This window comes from Hyaena hyaena, unplaced genomic scaffold, assembly GCF_003009895.1.
Source record: "Hyaena hyaena isolate Hyena2069 unplaced genomic scaffold, ASM300989v1 scaffold_451, whole genome shotgun sequence".
Taxonomy (NCBI): domain Eukaryota; kingdom Metazoa; phylum Chordata; class Mammalia; order Carnivora; family Hyaenidae; genus Hyaena; species Hyaena hyaena.
In genome coordinates, this window is record NW_024081080.1 from 825,692 (window position 1) to 846,341 (window position 20,650).

The following is a 20,650-nucleotide window of genomic DNA, read 5'->3' on the forward strand; positions in this document are numbered from 1 at the left end:
GTTTCTGAACTTGCAATCACTAATATGAACTTCAACAGCTTCTTTCTTTACTCAGCCTTTCTTCTTCCTTATCTCTAAGAAAGAACTTTCTCTGGAAATGTTTTCTACCAATCTCAACTTTAGCTCTTTAGTATTTCTCTCTCAACTATTTCTTTCCCTGTCAAAACAATTATTTTGAGGTTATTTTAATTCAAAACCCCTTTTTCATTCTTGTCATCCTACTCAAATTACAGTTCTTTCTTTGTACTTCCTTTATTCACCAAACTTTTTAACCTAAAATTAGTGCTGATATTTTTTAGTGTCCATTTATTTAAAAAATATTTATTGACTGTCTATTATACATTAAGTACTGTCCTAGGCATTGGAGTATAGTAATGAACAAAATAGACAAAAGCACCTATACCCTTGGAGTTTATCATTCTACTAGGAGAGACAGACAATATAAAGATGACTGTTATGGTATATTACAGAGGTCAGCAAATTTTCTGTAGGGAAACAAATAGTAAATATTTTAGGTTTTCTAGGCCATACAACCTCTGTTGCAAATACTCAACTTTGCTTTTGTACCATGAATGCATTTGTAGACCACATGTAAACAAATTGGCATGGTTGTGTCATAATAAAACTTAATTTTTTAGGAACACTGAAATTTGAATTTCATATAATTTTCATGTATCATAAAATATTCTTCTTTGGAATTTTTTCAACCTTTGAGAAATGTAAAACCCTTCTTAGCTTGTGGACTGTATAAAATTAGATGGTGGTCTAGAAGTGGCCCAAAGGCTGTAATTTGCTAACCCTGTTATATTAAATAGTGGTAAGTTCTAAGGAGAAAACTAAGCAGAAAGAAAACTAAAACATTAAATGTTTTAGAAGAGGAATGAAGGATGGGGCGCCTGGGTGGCTTAGTCGGTTAAGCGTCCGACTTTCACTTAGGTCATGATCTCGCGGTTCGTGGGTTCGAGCCCCGCGTCGGGCTCTGTGCTGGCTGCCAGCTCAGAGCCTGGAGCCTCTTTCGGTCTGTGACTCCCTCTCTCTCTGACCCTCCCCTGCTCATGCTGTCTCTCTCTCCTAGAAATAAATAAAACATAAAAAAAAAATAAAATAAAAAAAAAAAAAAAAAGAGGAATGAAGGGTTGAGATTTTAGATAGAGTGGCCAAGGAAGGCCTCAGTGAGAAGGTGGTTTTTGAATAGAAACCTGAGGAAGTGAGGGATCTGGCTATGTGGATATCTGAAAAAACAACATTCCAAATAATGGGAATTCCAGGTGCAGAGGTTGTGGGGATAGAAGCATACCTGGGGTATTTGAAGGATAGCAAAGGACTAGTGTGGCTCCAGCAGAGATAATATTAGGAAAAGTAGGAGCTGTGATCAGGGAAGTAGTAGGGAAACAGATCACATAAGAAAGACATTGTAGTTCATTGTAATGATTTATGTCATTAACTGAATGGGATGTGGAGCTATTGAGAGGCTTTGGGCAGAGGATTGACATGATCTGACTTGCATTTTAATAATATCACTCTTACTACTGTGTAGAATAGATGAGGGTGGTGCAAGAGTGAAAGTAAGGAGACCAATTAGGAGAACATTGAAATAACCAAGGCAAGAGATGAGGTAGCATGGAAAAGAGTGGAAGACTTGTGGATTATGAAAGTAAGGATGATAGAATTCCCTGACATACCAGATGTAGGGTAGAAGAGAAAGAATAGATAAGGCTGACTCTAAGGTTTTTGGCCTCACCACCTACTCCCCACTTGATTTTTGCATCTGTGATTCTATAAACTTCTCTTTTGAAGACTAGTGACCTTTTAATGATCAAGTCTAATCTTTTGTCAGTCCTTGTCCTCTGATCTCTCTAGCACAAAACAATATAATAGTGTCAACCTCTTCATCTTCCTGGAAACTTTCTCTTTGGCATCTGTGACATCTTCTCTTAATCCTATTTATTATTCTGACTATTCCTTCTCTATTTCTGTTATTGGCTCTTTTCACCAAATAAATATTGGATGAGGGCAAGTATTGTGTTTATCCTGTTCACTGTTTTATCCCTAACACCCACAACTATGCATGGTACATGATAAGTTTTCAATAAACATTTGTTGAATGAATTTATTCTCTGTTCTCTTCTGTTTTCTTCTGTACACTCTACTCTCAGTAATCCGTCTTAGCTTCAACTCTTCATTCCCAAATCTATATGTCTAGCCCTGATCGCTCTCATAACCCACATTCACTTTTCTACTTTCTTTGAGTATATCCAGCTATCATCTAAGACTGAAATTTTAGATTCATGGATTCCTTCTCTCTATTCATCACGTGCCACGTCTGATCAGTTCTACCTCTGCAGTGTTTTTGCCAGCTGTCTCCTCTTCCATTTTTACCTCACTACTCTAATGCAAGCTTTCATCACCTCTGTGACTATTAGAATAACTTTTAACCAATTACAGGGAGCCATTCAGTAGTCTTCAGTGGCTCCCTAGAAATAAAGACCAAATTCCTTAGTGCTGATGTCCTCCAGAATCTATAAATAACACAATCATGTTTTATTTCCATTACATGTATACTGTGTTTAGCCTGAATTGGATGATTTGTAGCTTCCTAACCATGATCTATGCTTTTCTAACCCTGTACCCTTTTCCATGCTTCACCATTGCAAAATACCTCTTCCCTGCATCCCTACATTATGAAATTTCCCTTTTCAGAGCCTAGGTCCTAATGACAGTCTTAGCTTTATAAGGAAATTTCTGAGTCTTGCTCTTCCAGTAAAACTTTGTAACACTTCTGTTTATACCTAGATACTTATGTTCTGCCTTGTATTCTAGCCATTTATATACCTGAATTCGTCCCCTATTAGATTGCCATCTCCTTGAGGCAGGGACTATATCTTACCTTAATTTTTCCTAATAGCTAGCATAGAGCCTAATGCATAGTGAACACTCATTATATTAAGAATAGTCATAGACATATCAGATAAAGGGTTAATATCCAGAATCTTTAAGGAACTCACCAAACTACACGCCCGAAAAACAAACAACCCAGTGAAGAAATGGGCAGAAGACATGAACAGACACTTCTCCAAAGAGGACATCCAGATGGCCAACAGACACATGAAACGATGCTCAGCATCCCTCCTAATCAGGGAAATACAAATCAAAACCACACTGAGATACCACCTCACGCCAGTCAGAGTGGCTAAAATGAGCAAATCAGAGAACTCTAGATGCTGGCGAGGATGTGGAGAAACGGGCACCCTCCTACACTGTTGGTGGGAATGTAAACTGGTACAGCCCCTCTGGAAAACAGTGTGGAGGTTCCTCAGGAAACTAACAATAGAACTCCCCTATGACCCAGCAATAGCACTGCTAGGAATTTACCCAAGGGATACAGAAATGCTGAGGCATAGGAGCACATGTACCCCAATGTTCATAGCAGCACTCTCCACAATAGCTAAAACATGGAAAGAGCCTAAGTGTCCATCAACAGATGAATGGATCAAGAAGATGTGGTTTATCTATACCATGGAATACTACATGGCAATGAGAAACAATGAAATCTGGCCATGTGTAGCAACATGGATGGACCTTGAAGGTGTTATGCTGAGCGAAATAAGTCAGGCAGAGAAGGACAAATATCATATGTTTGCACGTATAGGAGGATTAAGAGGAACTTGACGGAGGAACAAGCGGGAGAAGAACGGCGGAAATGGTGGGGGAAAGGGAGAGAGGCAAACCATGAGAGACTCTTGAATGCTGACAAAAACTGAGGACTGATGGATGTGGGGGGGAGGGGGGGATGGGCATGGAGGAGGGCACTTTGGGGATGAGCACTGAGTGTTATGTAGAAACGAATTTGACAATAAACTATTTGTAAAAAAAAAAAAAAAAAGAAATACGGAGGATACATGATGTAACGTGCAAGATAAATCATTACATGTCTTCACCACTGGGAAATTAGACCTACATTTGGGAAAGGGTACCAATCAGTTTCATTATGAGGCTTTTAGTACCATTTAATTTTTTTAATCATCTACCTTTGTTATTTCTATATAATTAAACAAAAAAGAGCAAGTAAACTAAAGAAAAGTAAAATAAAACTTATACTCTCCTCCTTAAAAAAAAAAAAAAAAAAAGAATAGTCATAGAGACTCAATAAATACCTGTCAATTTCTCGTGATGAAAGTATTGCTCTTGTTCATGCTATTTCTGTCTTTGCTACTGTGGATAATTGGAAACTAAAAGTGATCAAGATCTATGCTTGATTATCAGAACTGAAGGAGATTGTATTACTTTAGAAATCACCCCATTATTGCTTTCTTTTCTTTGTTTTTGTTTTTTTTGTTTTTTTTTTTTTGATGTCTGATCTTATTTATTCCTCTTACAACAGTCTCATTTTTGACTGGACTCAGACTTTGAGGTATTGAGGTAGAAGCTCTCAGAGAAGACAGCGTCCATCTCTTGGCAATCTGTTCTTGGCATTTTTCTTTGGCCTCCTTCATATTCTTGGCCAAAAGCTTAGCATATTCTGCAGCCTCTTCCTTTTCTTTGTGTGCTGATTCTTCAAAGCAGTGCCCCAACGTTTGTGTTGGAGGACACGTGGAGTGACAAGATGCTGAATCTTGGGTGCTTTGGTTCAAGGTTTCTTACCTTCTTTGTTTAGGGGCTTTCTCGCAACATACTGGCGGACATCATCTTCCTTTGAGAGATTGAAAAGCTTGCGGATTTTGCTAGCTCTTTTGGCCCCAGGCGATGAGGCACAGTAGTATCAGTGAGTCCAGGAATATCCTTCTCCCCTTTTTTCACGATGACCAAGTTGAGAACATGGAGATTGGCATCCACAATGCAACCCCGGACAGATTTGCGCTTTGTTTCTCCAGTCCTCCATGGTCGGTAGCAGGAATGCCCCTTATTCAACAGTAGGCAGACACGGCCATGGGTCAAGACACCCTGCCTCATGGGGAAGCCTTGTTTGTCATTGTCACCGCTGATTCAGACCACGTAACCCTTCCATTCTTCCCCTAAAGCATCAGCAGCAACTTCTGTGGCCGTTCGCTTCTCATAAAAGGTACGAAGTTTGCGTTCATCATCCACTTCAATGAGTTTCTGGCAGCCAGTAGCTGGGAAAGAGATGTTCAGCTTCATCTTGAGGCTGTCTACCGCCTCTGAGGCACCACGAAAAAGAGCCCCATTATTGCTTTCTATAGCGCATTTTCCTTTGGGAGGAGGGAAACACATTTTGTTTTATTTTTCTTTATTTTATTTTTTTTTAAATGTTTTATTTATTTCTAGGAGATACAGAGAGAGACAGCGTGAGCATGGGAGGGTGAGAGAGAGAGAGGGAGTCACAGACTGAAACAGGCTCCAGGCTCTGAGCTGGCAGCCAGCACAGAGCCCAACGCGGGGCTCGAACCCACGAACCGCGAGATCATGACCTAAGTGAAAGTCGGACGCTTAACCGACTAAGCCACCCAGGCGTCCCTGTTTTATTTTTCTTTAAAATGAAATACTAAATCATATTTCAGGAGTTAATTTGGGTGAGTCAAAGGTGTCGGAGAATATATTCCTCTAAACTCTTGGTAGATTATGTTGCAATTTCATAGTTCATACATTTAGCAACATCGTTTTGAGAGAGCAGTTCTAAATATAGGTTATTTCTTTGGTTTGTATTTGAAGTCATATAAATGTATATTTTTCTTTTTTTTGATAATTTTTTTTAAAGATTTTTATTTCTAGGAGAGAGAGAGAGAGACAGTGTGAGCAGGGGAGGGTCAGAGAGGGAGGGAGATACAGACTCTGAAACAGGCTACAGGCTCTGACCTGGCAGTCAGCACAGAGCCCGACGCGGGGCTTGAACCCACGAACCACGAGATCATGACCTAAGTGAAAGTCGGACGCTTAACCGACTAAGCCACCCAGGTGCCCCTAAATGTATATTTTTCATTGCCATTATCCATTGAGTATCTCCAGTATTTTGTTTGAGACAATATTAAACTATGTAGTTTCATAGGTATCAACTCTGCCTTTGGGGAGTTTATAGTACCTTAAGTCCAGTATCTTAATTTTATTATATTATTTTTCAGAATTTTTAAGTGGTTTGTATAAGTCATAGACTTGAATAGACAGACTTAGTGAGTCTAAGTATAGGAGCAGTTGATCACAACTTGATATAATGGGATTTTTTGCAAATCATAACAAAACCTTAATTTTCATTAAGAGATGGATAATGGATTGTTTTGGTGATAGTGGCAAATGGTAAGATTCAACTGAGCATTCTTTAACTCAGTGTAGAAATCTCATCCTCAGTTTACAACTGCAATTTAGCTACATGAAATATCATTAGTACTACTATAGATTGATGAAATTACAGCACAATCTCAAAATACAATGTGGCTATAAGACTTACAAGTTACAAGATAAGACTTTTTGTAGAATATTTATATAACCTAGAGTGAAAACAACCATGTCTCATGTGTTGGTTTTACATTGGTTATATTTACTATATAGAGTTCTAAAAATCATGCCTTTCCATTGTAGGACTGAAAATGACCTTGTGATCAGAAGAAATAAACTAGTAACGTTCACTAGGTGGCACTGTGGCCCTTGTTTCTATTATAATAGCTTGTCTGATTTTCTGATGCTTTGGCAGGTATAGCCGTTCCCACAAATGTATCTGTATGAATATAAAAGAAAACACTTCAGTAAAAATGAGACCAAGGTTAGTTGTAGCTCATTCTTGATACAGTTATACCATAAAAATACTGTAATTGAGGTTTCAAGTCAACAAACATTTATTGAATGCCTAATTTGTGCCTATTATTATAGAAAAGGTAGAATACAGGATCCTTTCTATAGATCAGCTTAAAATATTACTCTAAAAACAAAGTTGACATGTACAACATAATTACAAAGTAATAGAAGTATACAGTCAAATATCAAATAGTGTGGTATGTATATATCATATGAATTTAGAACCAGACTATGTAGATGAGGCTTTGTGAATACTGACTGAACCTACATATGATGTAAAGATGAAAAGTGTAATTAATATGTTAGAACACATACTCAGATAAATAATCAGACCTCAGTAGGCTGAAATCATGAGCCTGTTTGAACAGGATACAGACCCAGTTATGGGACTAACAAAATATGCCATACTTGGATCCCCCAAAATCATTGTACAAGAACAGAATAAATGAAATGTCACTAAACAGTATTACATGTAAAAGATTTGTTGTTTTTAGTTGACTGTAAGCTTGATATAAACCAATAATTCTAAGAACATTAATTCAAATTAAGTTGTATCAATAGAAATGTGAAGGAGTGGTAATCACCCTGTGTTCTGCTCTGGTTATAGCATACCTACCATATTGACTAGGGGGGTAACACTTTTGAAGGATGATTTTGACAAACTAAAGTGTTAAGGGGTAGGCACTCAGGATGGTGAGATCACTCAAGCCATCTTATTTGAAGAATGGTTAAAGTAGATAAGGATTAAAAAAAAATTTTATAGTTTATTTATTTCTGAGACAGTGAGAGACAGAGCATGAGCGGGGAGGGGCAGAGAGAGAGGGAAACACGGAATCCAAAACAGGCTCCAGGCTCTGAGGTGCCAGCACAGAACCTGATGCAGGGCTCGAACTCATGAACCATGAGATCATGACCTGAGTCAAAGTTGGACGCTTAACCGACTGAGCCACCCAGGCGTGCCAGAGTAGATAAGGATTTTAAATTTGGAAAATGTAAGATTTAGAAGAAACACAATAGCTTCCTCCTAGTATTTGAATGACTGTCAAGGATCAAAAGAATTATATTTATTCCATGCATATTTTCACAGGTGAGACATACAGGGAGTAAGACTTCAGGTCATCATAAGGAAACTCTGTCTAATGAGTAGACTTGTCCAAAACTGAAATGGATTTTCTTAAAATATAGTAAATTCCCTCTCCCTGAAGGTATTTAAGCAGAGACTGAATGACTGACTACTTGGTGTGAATGTTATAAAGAAGATTCAAGTATCAGAAGAATTTTTTTTGACTAAGAGAATTTTGAGGTCTCTTCCAACCATATCGGTCTAAGATACTGTAATCTGGTAAAATCTGTAGTAGGCAAAGAAGTCTTTTTGGAGTTAATGAGTTCAAAGATAATTGAAGTTTTAGAACCAAAGGGACCCTTACAAATCATTATTAATTTACTTGAAAAATTGAATTTATTGAAGTATAATTTACACTAAAAACTACCCAGTGTACCCACTACCCCAATCTAGTTATGCAGTATTTTCACTACCTCAAAAGATTCCTTTGTGCTTCTTCAAGTCAGTCCCTGTCTACACTCTCGGCCCCAGGCAGTGACTAATATACTATCCATCACTATTGATTAGATTTATTTATAGATTTATCTAGATTTATAGAGTTTCATATACATGTAATCATACAGTATGTGCTTCTTTTTTGGTCTAGCTTCGTTCAGTCAGCATAATGTTTTAGAGAATCACTCATGTTGTTACATATATCAGTAGATTATTCCTTATTATTCCTGAGTAGTATTCCATGGATATACTGCAGTCTGTTTATCTATTCATCTATTGATGGACATTTTGGTTGTTTCCAGTTTGAGGCTATTATGAATAATGCTGCTATGAACATTCAAGGTAGAAGTCTCTGTATAGATATTTGTTTTGGTTTCTCTGGGGAAGTATCCAGAAGTGGAATTGCTGAGTTATGTGGTAACAGTATTTTTAAGTTTATAAGAAACCACCAAAGTGTTTCCAAAGGAGGTGTGTATCATTTTACATTCCTGTCATCAGTGGATGAAGGTGCCAGTGGATCAAAGATGGTATTTTCAACCTTTTAATTTCAGTAATTCTAGTAGGTGTGTTGTAGGTTTGTTTTAAAGTCAAATTTACATTTTTCAGTTATGGTTTCTTTATTGTGTCCTTAGAAATCTTTGCTTGCCCCAAGATGAAAATATTTTTCTTCTATGCTTTCTTTTTTCTTCACTTTTGATATGTTTTACTATAGCATTCCTATTAAGGTTGGCTGTACATTTCTTCTATGCTTTCTTATAGGCATTTTATAGTTTTAGCTGTTTTTATTTTATTATTTAATTATAGTTCATTTATTTTTGAGACAGAGAGAGAAAGAGCATGAGTGGGGAAGGGGCAGAGAGAGAGAGGGAGACACAGAATCTGAAACAGCGTCCAGGCTCTGAGCTGTCAGTACAGAGCCCGATGTGGGGCTCGAACCCACGAACCATGAGATCATGACCTGAACCAAAGTTGGAAGCTTAACCAACTGAGCCACCCAGGTGCTCCAAGTTTTAGCTGTTTTTAGACCTATGATCCATTTTGAGTCAATCTGTGTGTGTGTGTGTGTGTGTGTGTGTGTGTGTGTGTGTATTTGTGTGTGTGCATGTAAAGAAGAGAGACACAGAGATAAAGATTAAGGTTCATTTTCCCCCCATATAGATCTCATGTTCTTTTAGTACCAGTATTGAAAGACTGTCCTTACTCAATTGAATTATCTTGGCACCTTGGTCAGATATCAGGTGATTATAAATATTTGGATCTGCTTCTGTACTCTGTTCTGTTGATTCCATAGATTTCTTTGTATATATCCTTATGCTAATACCTCACTGTCTTGATTATTGTTGTATTACAGTAAGTCTTAAAATCCAGCTGGTAAGTCATCAGCTTGGTTCTTTTTTAGAATCTTTTGACTAAATTCTTTATATTGCCACACAAATTTTAAAATCAGCTTATTAATTACTACAAAAATGTCTGGTGGGATTTTTATTGGGATTGCATTGAATCTTTAGGTCAGTTTGAGAAACAGTATCTTAACAGAATTGTATTCAAATCCATTAACACAGCATAGCATTCTATTTATTTAGGTCTTCTTTAATTATTTTCATCGTCTTATAGTTTCCTGCATAAGAATCTTGCTCATATTTTGCTAACTTTATCCCAGAGAATCCATGTTTTTAATGATACAGCAAATGGTCTGGCTTTATATGTCAATTTCCAATTGTTCATTACTAACTTATAGGAATATAATTGATTTTTAAAATTATGGTAAAATGTACCATCTAAACCATTTTAAGTGTATAGTTCTGTGGCATTAAGTACATACACAATATTCTACATCCATCTCCAAAACTATTTTTACAATAGCTAAAACATGGAAAGAGCCTAAGTGTCCATCAACAGACGAATGGATCAAGAAGATGTGGTTTATCTATACCATGGAATACTACATGGCAATGAGAAACAATGAAATCTGGCCATGTGTAGCAACATGGATGGACCTTGAGGGTGTTATGCTGAGCGAAATAAGTCAGGCAGAGAAGGACAAATACCATATGTTTGCACGTATAGGAAGATTAGGAGGAACTTGACGGAGGACCAAGGGGGAGAAGAAGGGCGGAAATGGTGGGGGAAAGGGAGAGAGGCAAACCATGAGAGACTCTTGAATGCTGACAAAAACTGAGGACTGATGGATGTGGGGGGGAGGGGGGGATGGGCATGAAGGAGGGCACTTTGGGGATGAGCACTGAGTGTTATGTAGAAACTAATTTGACAATAAACTATTTGTAAAAAAAAAAAAAAAACTATTTTTATCATGCAAAACTGAAACTCTGTGCCCATTAAACAATAACTCCTTGATTCCTTCACCGCCTAACCCTTGGCAACCACAATTATGTGTTATGTTTCTCTGGTTTTGACTACTTCAGCTACCTCATGTAAGTGGAATCATACAATATTTGTTCTTTTTTTAACTGGCTTATATCACACAGTGTAATGTCCTTAAGGTTCATCTGTATTGTAGAATGTATCAGAATCCCCTAACTTTTTAAGACTCATTGACATTCCACTGTATGTATATACCACCTTTTGTCTGTGCATTCATGTGTTGATGAACCCTTGGGTTGCTTCCACCTTTTTTTTTTTAAATGTTTATTTTTGAGAGAGAGAGAGAGAGAGAGACAGATGGATTGTGAGTGGGGGAGGGGCAGAGAAAGAAGGGGACACAGAATATGAAGCATACTTCAGACTGTCAAGCACAGAGCCTGATGTGGGGCTCAAACCCATGGACCGTGAGATCATAACCCGAGGTGAAGTTGGACACTTAACCGACTGAGCCACCCAGGTGCCTCAGTTGCTTCCACATTTTAGCTTTTATGAATAAAATTTCTATGAACTTTCTATGAACTTGTAGGTATACAAGTATCTGAGTCCCTGCATTCAGTTTTTTTTTTTATATATACTTAGTAGTAGAATCGCAGGATTATATGGTAATTCTATGTTTAACATTTTGAAGAATAGCCGCTATTTTACACGATGGCTGTGTCATTTTACATTCTCACCAGAAAGCAGAAGTGTCCCAATTTCTCCACATCCTGATCAATTTCTAGTTTTTTGATAATAGCCATCCTAATGGGTATAAAGCGATCTCTTGTATTTTGATTTGCATTTCCCTAAATGAGCACTGATGTTGAGCATCTTTTCATGTACTTATTGGCCATTTGTATATAATCTTTGGAAAAATTCCAAGTCTTTCTGCCTACTTTTTAATTGGGTTGTTTATTTTTTAGTTGCTGAGTTGTAGGAGCTCTTTTTATTTTTTTAATTTTTTAAAATGTTTTTATTTCTGAGAGAGATTGAGAGAGGCAGTGTGAGCAGGGGACGGTCAGAGGGAGAGGGAGACACAGAATCAGAAGCAGGCTTCAGGCTCTAAGCTGCTTATCAGCACAGAGCCCGATGCAGGGCTCGAGCCCATGAACCATGAGATCATGACCTGAGCCAAAGTCGGACACCCAACCCACCCAGGCGCCTCAGGAGCTCTTTATGTATTCTGGATATTAATTTATTATCAAGATATGATTTGTAAATATTTTCTCCCATTCTATGGATTGTCACTTCCTTTTCTTGAGTAGTGTCCTTTGAAGCACAAACATTTTGTAACTTTGATGAAGTCCAAGTATCTATTTTTTAGTTTAGTGTCATATCCAGGAAATCACCACCAATTCCAATGTCATGATTTCCTCTTATGATGTCTTCTAAGACTTATAGTTTTAGCTTTTATATGTAAGTCTTTGATCCATTTTAAGTTACTTTTTATATATGGGGTATAGTAAAGATCTGACTTCATTCATTTCCATGTGAATATCCTATTTTCCCAGCATGGTATGTTGAAAACACTGTCCTTCCATTGAATGGTCTTAGCAGTCTGATAAAAAATCATTTGAGCATATGTGAGGGGTTATATCTGGCATTTTATTCTAATTCATTGACCTATATGTCTGTTCTTAATGCAAGTACCACACTGTTTTGCTTACTGTAGCTTTGTATTAAGTTTTGAAGTTAGGAAGTGTGAGTCTTTCAAGTTTGTTTTTTTCCAAGATTTTTTTGGCTACTCAGAGTCCCTTAAGACTACATACGAATGTTAGGATGAGTTTTTCTATTTCTACACAAAACAAAACACATGGCAGTGAGATTTTCATAGGGATTGCATTGAATCTGTGGATCACTTTGGTTGTCTTCTTTTTTTCATGTTTATCTTTTCTTGTGATAGAATATATATAGTCTTCCATTCTATTTAACTTTAAAAATTTCCTCCTTTTAAATTTTAAAATGTTTCCTATGTTCTTATGGCATTATTGACTGTACTTATTACGCTCATATTTCTTTTTGTCAGTCTTCATTTCTGAAATAATTTCTTCTAAATTTTTTCTGAGATCTAATACCTCATTTCTGACTTTTTTTTCTTGTATCATTTTCTTAATGGTTTTTATCTCATTTTGAAATGGTTAGTTATAGTTTTTTTTTTAATGTCATTTGTGATTTCTCTCTTTTTTTTTTTTTAACGTTTATTTTTGAGAGGCAGAGAGTGAGCAGGAAAGGGGCAGAGAGAGAGAGACACAGAATCCAAAGCAGGCTCCAGGCTCTGAGCTGTCAACACAGAGCCCGATGTGGGGCTCAAACCCACGTTCTGCGAGATCATGACCTGAGCCAAAGTCAGACACTTAACTAACTGAGACACCCAGGCGCCCCATGTTATTGTTTTGACCTTTTATGATTGAAGTATAATTAACATACAGTGTTATATTAGCTTCTGGTGTACAACACATTCATTCAACAGTTCTGTAATTACTCAGTGCTGACCATTATAAGTGTAGACACCATCTGTCACCATACATTATTACAGCATTGATGACCATATTCCCTATGCTGTACTTTTCATCACCATGACTTATTTTATAACTGGAACTTTGTACCTCTTAATCACATTTATCTATTTTGCACATCCCCTCCATCTTCCCCTTTGGCAGCCACCAGTTGCTTCTCAGTATTTGTCGTTTTTGTTTGTTTTATAGATTTCACATATAAATGAAATCATATAGTATTTGTCTTTCTCTAATTGACTTACCTTCTAGTATAATACCCTTTAGATCCATCCATGTTGTTGCAGATGGCAAGACCACATTCTTTTTTATGATTGAGTAATATTCCATTGTATATATATACGACTTCATTCATCTGTCAGTGAGCACTTGGGTTGCTTCTGTATATTAGATATTGTAAATAATGCTGCAGTAAATGTAAGAGTACATATACCTTTTTGAATTAGTGTTTTTGTTTTATTTAGGTAATACCCAGCAGTGGAACTACTGGATCATATATTTTTGCTATAAAAATAGTTTTACTGTTTTTTATTTTTTTTGATGAGCCTCTGTACTGTTTTCCATGGGGACTATAATGATTAACATTCCCATAAATAGTGCAGGAGGGTTCCCTTTCCTCCACATCCTTGCCAAAACTTGTTCATTCTTGTCTTCAATACCAGCCATTCTAATAGATGCGAGGTGCTAATCTCATTGTGGTTTTGATTTCATTTCCCTGACAATTAGTGACGTTGAGTTATCTTTTCATGTGTCTGTTTGCCATTTGTACTTCTTTGGAAGAATGTTTATTCAGGTTTTTTGCCCATTTTTTAAAAATAGTTTATTGTCAAGTTGGTTTCCATATAACACACAGTGCTCATCCCCACAACTGCCCTCCTCCATGCCCATCACCCCCCTTCCCCTCTCCCCCATACCCATCAGTTCTCAGTTTGTTCTCAATATTCAAGTGTCTCTCATGGTTTGCCTCCCTCCCTCTCCCCCACCTATTTCCCCCCTTCTTCTCTCCCATGGTCCTCCGTTAAGTTCCTCCTAATCCTCCTATACATGCAGACATATGGTAGCTGTCCTTCTCTGCCTGACTTATTTCGCTCAGCATAAAACCCTCAAGTAAAAATTGGATTGTTTGTGTTTTTGGTGTTGAGCTATATATAAGTTCTTTATATGTTTTGGATTCTAACCCTTTATTGGATATGACATTTACAAATGTCTTCTCCCATTACATAGGTTTGCCTTTTAGTTTTGTTGATTGTTTCTTTTACTGTGCAGAAGCTTTTTATTTTGGTGTAGTCCCAATAGTTTGTTTGCTTTTGTCTCCCTTGCCCGAGGAAACAGATCCATAATATGTTGTGAAGGCTAATGTCCAAGAGATTACTGCCTGTGTTTTCTTTTAGGAGTTTTATGATTTCAGGTCTCACATGTAGGTCTTTAATCTATTTCTATTTTATTTTTGTATATAGTATATGAAGGTGGTCCAGTTTCATTCATTGTTTTGCACGTAGCTGTCTAGCTTTCACAGCATCATTTTTTGAAGGGACTGTGTTTTCCCCATTGTATATTCTTACCTCCTTTGTCATAGATTAATTAACCGTATAGGTGTGGGTTCAATTTTCGGTGTTGTATTCTGTTCTATTGACCTATGTTTCTGTTTATGTGCCAGTACTATGCTGTATTTCTTGATTTTATTTAAATTCTAATTAGTTAATGTGCACTGTAATATTAGTTTCAGGTGTATAATACAGTGATTCAACACTTCCATACCACACCCAGTGCTCATCACAAATACATCCCTTAATCCCCATCACCTGTTTGACCCATCTCCCACCCACCTCCCCTCTTGGTAACCATCAGTGTGTTCTCCATAGTTTAAGAGTCTGTTTTTTGGTTTTCTTCCCTCTCTTTTTTTTCCCTTTGCTCATTTGTTTTGTTTCTTAAATTCTACATATGAGTAAAATCATATAGTATTTGTCTTTCTGTGACTTCCTTCATTTAGTATAACACTCTCTTATCATCATCCACGTTGTTGCAAAGATTTCATTCTTTTTAAAGTTTATTTACTGATTTTGAGAGAGAGAGAGAGAGAGCCAGGAGAGGGTCAGAGAGAGAGAATTCCCAAGCAGGCTCCACGCTCAGTACGGAGCCGAATGTGGGGCTCAATCTCATGAACTGTGAGATCATGACCTGAGCCAAAATCAAGAGTCACTCTTAACTGGCTGAGCCACCCAAGTGCCCCAAGATTTCATTCTTTTTGATGGCTGAGTAATATTTCATTATATTTACACACACACACACACACACACACTACCACATCTTTATCCATTCATCAGTTGATGGACATTTGGGTTCTTTCCATAATTTGGCTATTATAGATAAGGGTGCTATAGACATTGGGGTGCATGTATCCTTTTGAATCCATATTTTTGTATCCTTTGGGTAAATACTTAGTAGATTAATTGCTGGATTATAGGACAGTTCTATTTTCAACTTCTTTAAGAACCTCCATGATCTTTTCCAGAATGCCTGCACATGTTTGCATTTCCACCAACAGCACAAGAAGGTTCCCCTTTCTACACACCCTGTCCAGCACCTATTGTTTCTTATGTTGTTGATTTTAGGCATTGTGACTGGCATGACGTGGTATCTTACTGTATTGTTTTTGGTCTTAGCATTGACTAATTTTAATAAACTAAAAATTATATTTCCATTCTTTGGTTGTTTGAACATTATAATTTCCCTTTTTGTTTCAAACTTTTATTTAAACTCTAGTTAGTTAACATATAGTATAATATTGGTTTTAGAAATAGAATTTAGTGATTCATTACTTACATAAAACACCCAATGCCCCACAGAACAAGTGCCCTCCTTAATACTCATCACCCATTTAGCTCATCCCCCACTCACCTCCCTCCATTAACCCTGTTTGTTCTCTATAGTTAAGAGTCTCTTAAGGTTTCCTTCCCTCTCTTTTTTCCTCTTTGTTCATGTTTTGTTTCTTAAACTCCACATATGAGTGAAATCATGTGTTATTTGTCTTTCTCAGAGTTATTTCACTTAGGATAATACACTATAGCGCTCCATCCACGTTGTTGCAGATGGCAAGATTTCATTCTTCTTGATGGCTGAGTAATATTCTGTAGTATATATACACCACATCTTCTTTATTCATCCATCAGTCAGTGGACATTTGGGCTCTTTGCATAGTTTGGCTGTTGTTGATAAGGCTGCTATAAACATTGGGGCATGTCCCCCACTGAATCAGTATTTTTGGACCGTTTGGGCAAATACCTAGTTGTGCAATTGCTGTATTGTAGGGTAGTTCTATTTTTTTTAATGTTTATTTTTGAGAGAGAGTGAGAGAGAGAGCATGGGGGAGAACTAGAGAGAGAGGGAGACAGAGGATTCGAAGTGGGCTCCCCACTGACATCAGAAAGCCCGATGCAGGGCTTGAATTCATGAATTGTGAGATCATGACCTGAGCCAAAGTCAGATGCTTAACCGACTGAGCCGCCTAGGTGCCCTGGGTAGTTCTATTTTTAACTTTTTTTTTTTCCTGAGAGAGAGAACGTGAGCAGGGGAGGGTCGGAGGGAGAGGGAGACACAGAATCTGAAACAGGCTCCAGGCTCTGAGCTAGCCGCCAGCACAGAGCCCAACATGGTACTCAATCCATGAACCATGAGATCATGACCTGAGCCAAAGTCGGACGCTTAACCGACTGAGCCACCCAGGCACCCCTAGTTTTAACTTTTTGAGGAACCTCCATACTATTTCCCACAGTGGCTACACCCGTGTGCATTCCCACCAACAGTGTAAGAGATTTCCCCTTTCTCTACATCCTTGCCAACATCTGTTGTTTCCCATGTTGCTAATTTTAGCCATTCCCACAGGTATGAGGTTCTATCTCATTTTGGTGTTGATTTGTATTTCCCTGATGATGAATGATGTTGAGCATCTTTTCATGTGTCTGTTGACCATCTGGGTGTCTTTTTTGGAAACATGTCTATTCGTGTCTTCCCGTTTTTTTTAATTGGATTATTTGTTTTAGTGGTGTTAAGTTTTATAAATTTTTTGTATATTTTAGCTACTAACCCTTTATCAGCTATGTCATTTGCAAATATCTTCTCCCTTTCCATAGGTTGCCTTTTAGTTCTGTTGATTGTTTCCTTCACTGTGCAGAAGATTTTTATTTTGATGTAGTCCCAATAGGATTATTTTTCCTTTTCTTTACCTTGCACTAGGTGCATGTCTAGAAAGAGGTTACTTCCTGTATTCTCCTCTAGGATTTTTATGGTTTCAGGTCTCACATTTAGGTCTTTAATTCATTTTGAATTTATTTTTAAGATGTAAGAAGTGATCTAGTTTCATCCTTTTACATGTTGCTGTCCAGTTTTCCCAACACCCATTTGTTAAAGAGACTGTCGTTTTTCCATTGGATATTCTTTCCTGTTTTGTTAAAGATTAGTTTAGTTGTGGGTTCATTTCTGGCTTTTCTATTCTATTCCATTAATCTGTGTGTCTATTTTGTGCCAGTACCATACTGTCTTGATAACTTCAGCTTTGTAATATAACTTGAAATCTGGAATTGTGATACCTCCAAGCTTTTCTTTTGTTTTTCAAGGCTTCTTTGGCTATTTGGAGTCTTTTGTGATTCCATACAAATTTTAGAATTGTTCTACCTTTGTGAAAAATACTGGTGGTATTTTAAAAGGGATTGCATTAAATATGTAGACTGTTTTGGGTGATACATACATTTTAACAATATATGTTCTTCCAAGAAACATGAATGCCTTTCCATTTCTTTGTGTCATTACTGGTGGACTAATGTATTCCATCAGTGTTCCATAGCTTTCAGAGTATAAGTCTTCTACTTTTTTTGGTTAGATTTATTACTAGGTATCTTATGATTTTTGGTGTAACAGTAAATGGGATCTAGTCTTTGATTTATCTTTCTGCTTCTTCATTTTTAGTGTATAGAAATACAACAGATTTCTGTATGTTGATTTTGTATCTGGCAACTTTACTGAAATTGTGTGTCAGTTCTAGCAAATTTTTGGTAGAATCTTTCATGTTTTCTACATAGAATATTGTGTTGTCTGCACATAGTGAAAGTTTGACTTCCTTGCCAATACTTTGGAGGCTTTTTTTCTCCTTTAAAATTTTTTTTAAATGTTTTTATTTTTATTTTGAGAGAGACACAGAGTGCGAGCCAAGGGAGGGGCAGAGAGAGAGGGAGACACAGAATCTGAAACAGGCTCCAGGCTCTGAGCTGCCAGAGCCTGATGCAGGGCTCGAACTCACAGTCTATGAGATCATAGCTTGAGCTGAAATAGGACGCTTAACAGATTGAGCCACCTAGGTGCCCTTGGATGCTTTTTACTTCTTTTTGTTGTTGGACTGCTGAAGCTAGGATTTCTAGGACTATGGTAAGTAACAGTGGTGAGATTGGATATTCCTGTCTTGTTCTTGACCATAGAGGAAAAGCTCTCAGTTTTTCTCCATTGAGGATTATATTAGCTGTGGTTTTTTGTTTTTTGTTTTGTTTTTTTTTTTGATATGGCCTTTATTATGTTGAGGTATTTTTTTCTCTATCTCTACTTTGTTGAAGATTTTTTTTTAATCAAAAATGGATGCTGTATCTGTCAGATGCTTTTTCTGCATCTTTTGAGATGATCATATGGTTTTCATCCTTTCTTTTATTAATGTGGTGTATCATATTGATTGGCTTATGAATAATGAACCACCCTTACAGTTCAGGAATAAATTCTAGTTGAGCGTGGTGAATGGATCTTTTAATGTGCTTTTGGATTAAGTTTGTTAGTATTTTGTTGAGAATTTTTACATCCATGTTCTTCAGGGATCTTGGCCTGTAGTTCTCTTTTCCAGTGGAGTTTTTATTTTTCCCCCTTGCTTTGGAATCAGGATAATGCTGGCTTCGTAGAATGAATTTGGAAGTTTTTCTTCCATTTCTTTTTTTTTTTTTTTTTTTTGAATAGTTTGAAAAGAAGCCATCTAGCCCTGGACTTTTGTTTGTTGGGGAGATTTTTGGTTACTGATTCAGTTTCTTTGATGGTTATCAGTCTGTTCAAGTTTTCTATTTCTTCCTATTTCCATTGTGATAGCTTATATAATTCTAGGAATTTATCCATTTATTTTAGTTTGGCCAATTTGTTCTATAATTTCTTATAATCTTTTAGAATCCTTTGTATTTCTATGGTGTCAGGTTTTATTTCTCCTCCTTCATTTCTGATTTTATTTCAGTCATCTCTTTTTTCCCTGATAAGTCTGGCTGAAGGTTTATCAATTTTGTTTATCTCTTCAAAGAACTGGCTCTTGGTTTCATTGATCTTTTCTGTTTTTTAAGATTATTTCACTTATTTTTGCTTTAATCTTTATTATTTCCTTCTTTCTACTAGTTTTAAGCTTGTTTTTTCTTATTTTGATCTTTTAGGTATAAGGTTAGTTTGTTTGAGATTTTTCCTATTTCTTTAGAGAAGCCTGTATCCCTATCAGATTCTCTCCTAGAATTTACTTTGCTGCATTCCAAAGAGTTTGCATCCTTCTGTTTTCTTTTTTATTTGTCTCCATGTATGTCTTGATTTCTTATTTGATTTATTGATTGACCTGTGTGTTCAGTATCATGTCGTTAAGCATCCATGTGCCTGTTTCTTCTCCAGATTTTATCTTTTCTTTTTGAGAGAGATTCAGATTGCAATTTTTTAAAAAGGTGATATAATGTTTACTTATTTTTAAGAGAGTGAGACACAGCATGAGTTGGGTAGGGACAGAGAGAGAGAGACAGAGACAGAGAATCTAAAAAAGGCTCTAGGCTCTGACCTGTTAGCACAGAGTCTGATGTGGGGCTCGAACTCGGGAATGGCAAGATCATGACCTAAGCCAAAGTCAGACACTTAACCAACTGACCCACCAGGTGCCCCAATTTTATCTTTTTTTTTAAAAAAAATTAATGTGTATTTTTGAGAGAGAGAGGCAGAATGAAAGCAGGGGAAGGTAGAGAGAAAGGGAGACACAGAATCTGCAACAGGTTTCAGGCTCTGAGCTGTGTGCAGAGTCTGATGGTGGGACTCGAACTCATGAACTGTGAGATCATAATCTGAGCAAAGTCGGACACTTAACTGACTAAGCCACTCTAGATTTTATCTTGTAATTGATTTCAGTTTCTTAGTGTTGAAAAAAAATGCTTGACATGATTTCAATATTCTTAAATTTATTAAGACTTTTTTTGTGGGCTATCATGTGATGTATCCTGGCGAAGGTTTCATATGCACTGGATTTTGAAGATTTTGATTACTTATTAAATCTTACCTGTTATTGGTCTGTTCAGATTTTCTGTTTCAACCTGATTCAATCTATATAAGTTGCATATTTCATGTATTTATCCATTTTTTTAGGTTTTTCAATTTGTTGGTATATAATTATTCATAGCAATAATTTATGATCATTTGTATTTCTGTGGTGTCAGTT

The 20,650-nt window shown here is 36.9% G+C and overlaps 1 protein-coding gene and 1 pseudogene across 3 annotated transcripts in view; one reads left to right on the plus strand and one right to left on the minus strand.

Moving 5' to 3' along the window:
* TEX11 (testis expressed 11) overlaps positions 1 to 20,650 on the plus strand; it is a 230,575-nt gene that overhangs the window by 130,341 nt on the left and 79,584 nt on the right. The gene's annotated exons all lie outside the window — the stretch shown is intronic.
* On the minus strand, positions 4,384 to 5,156 carry LOC120246056 (annotated as a pseudogene).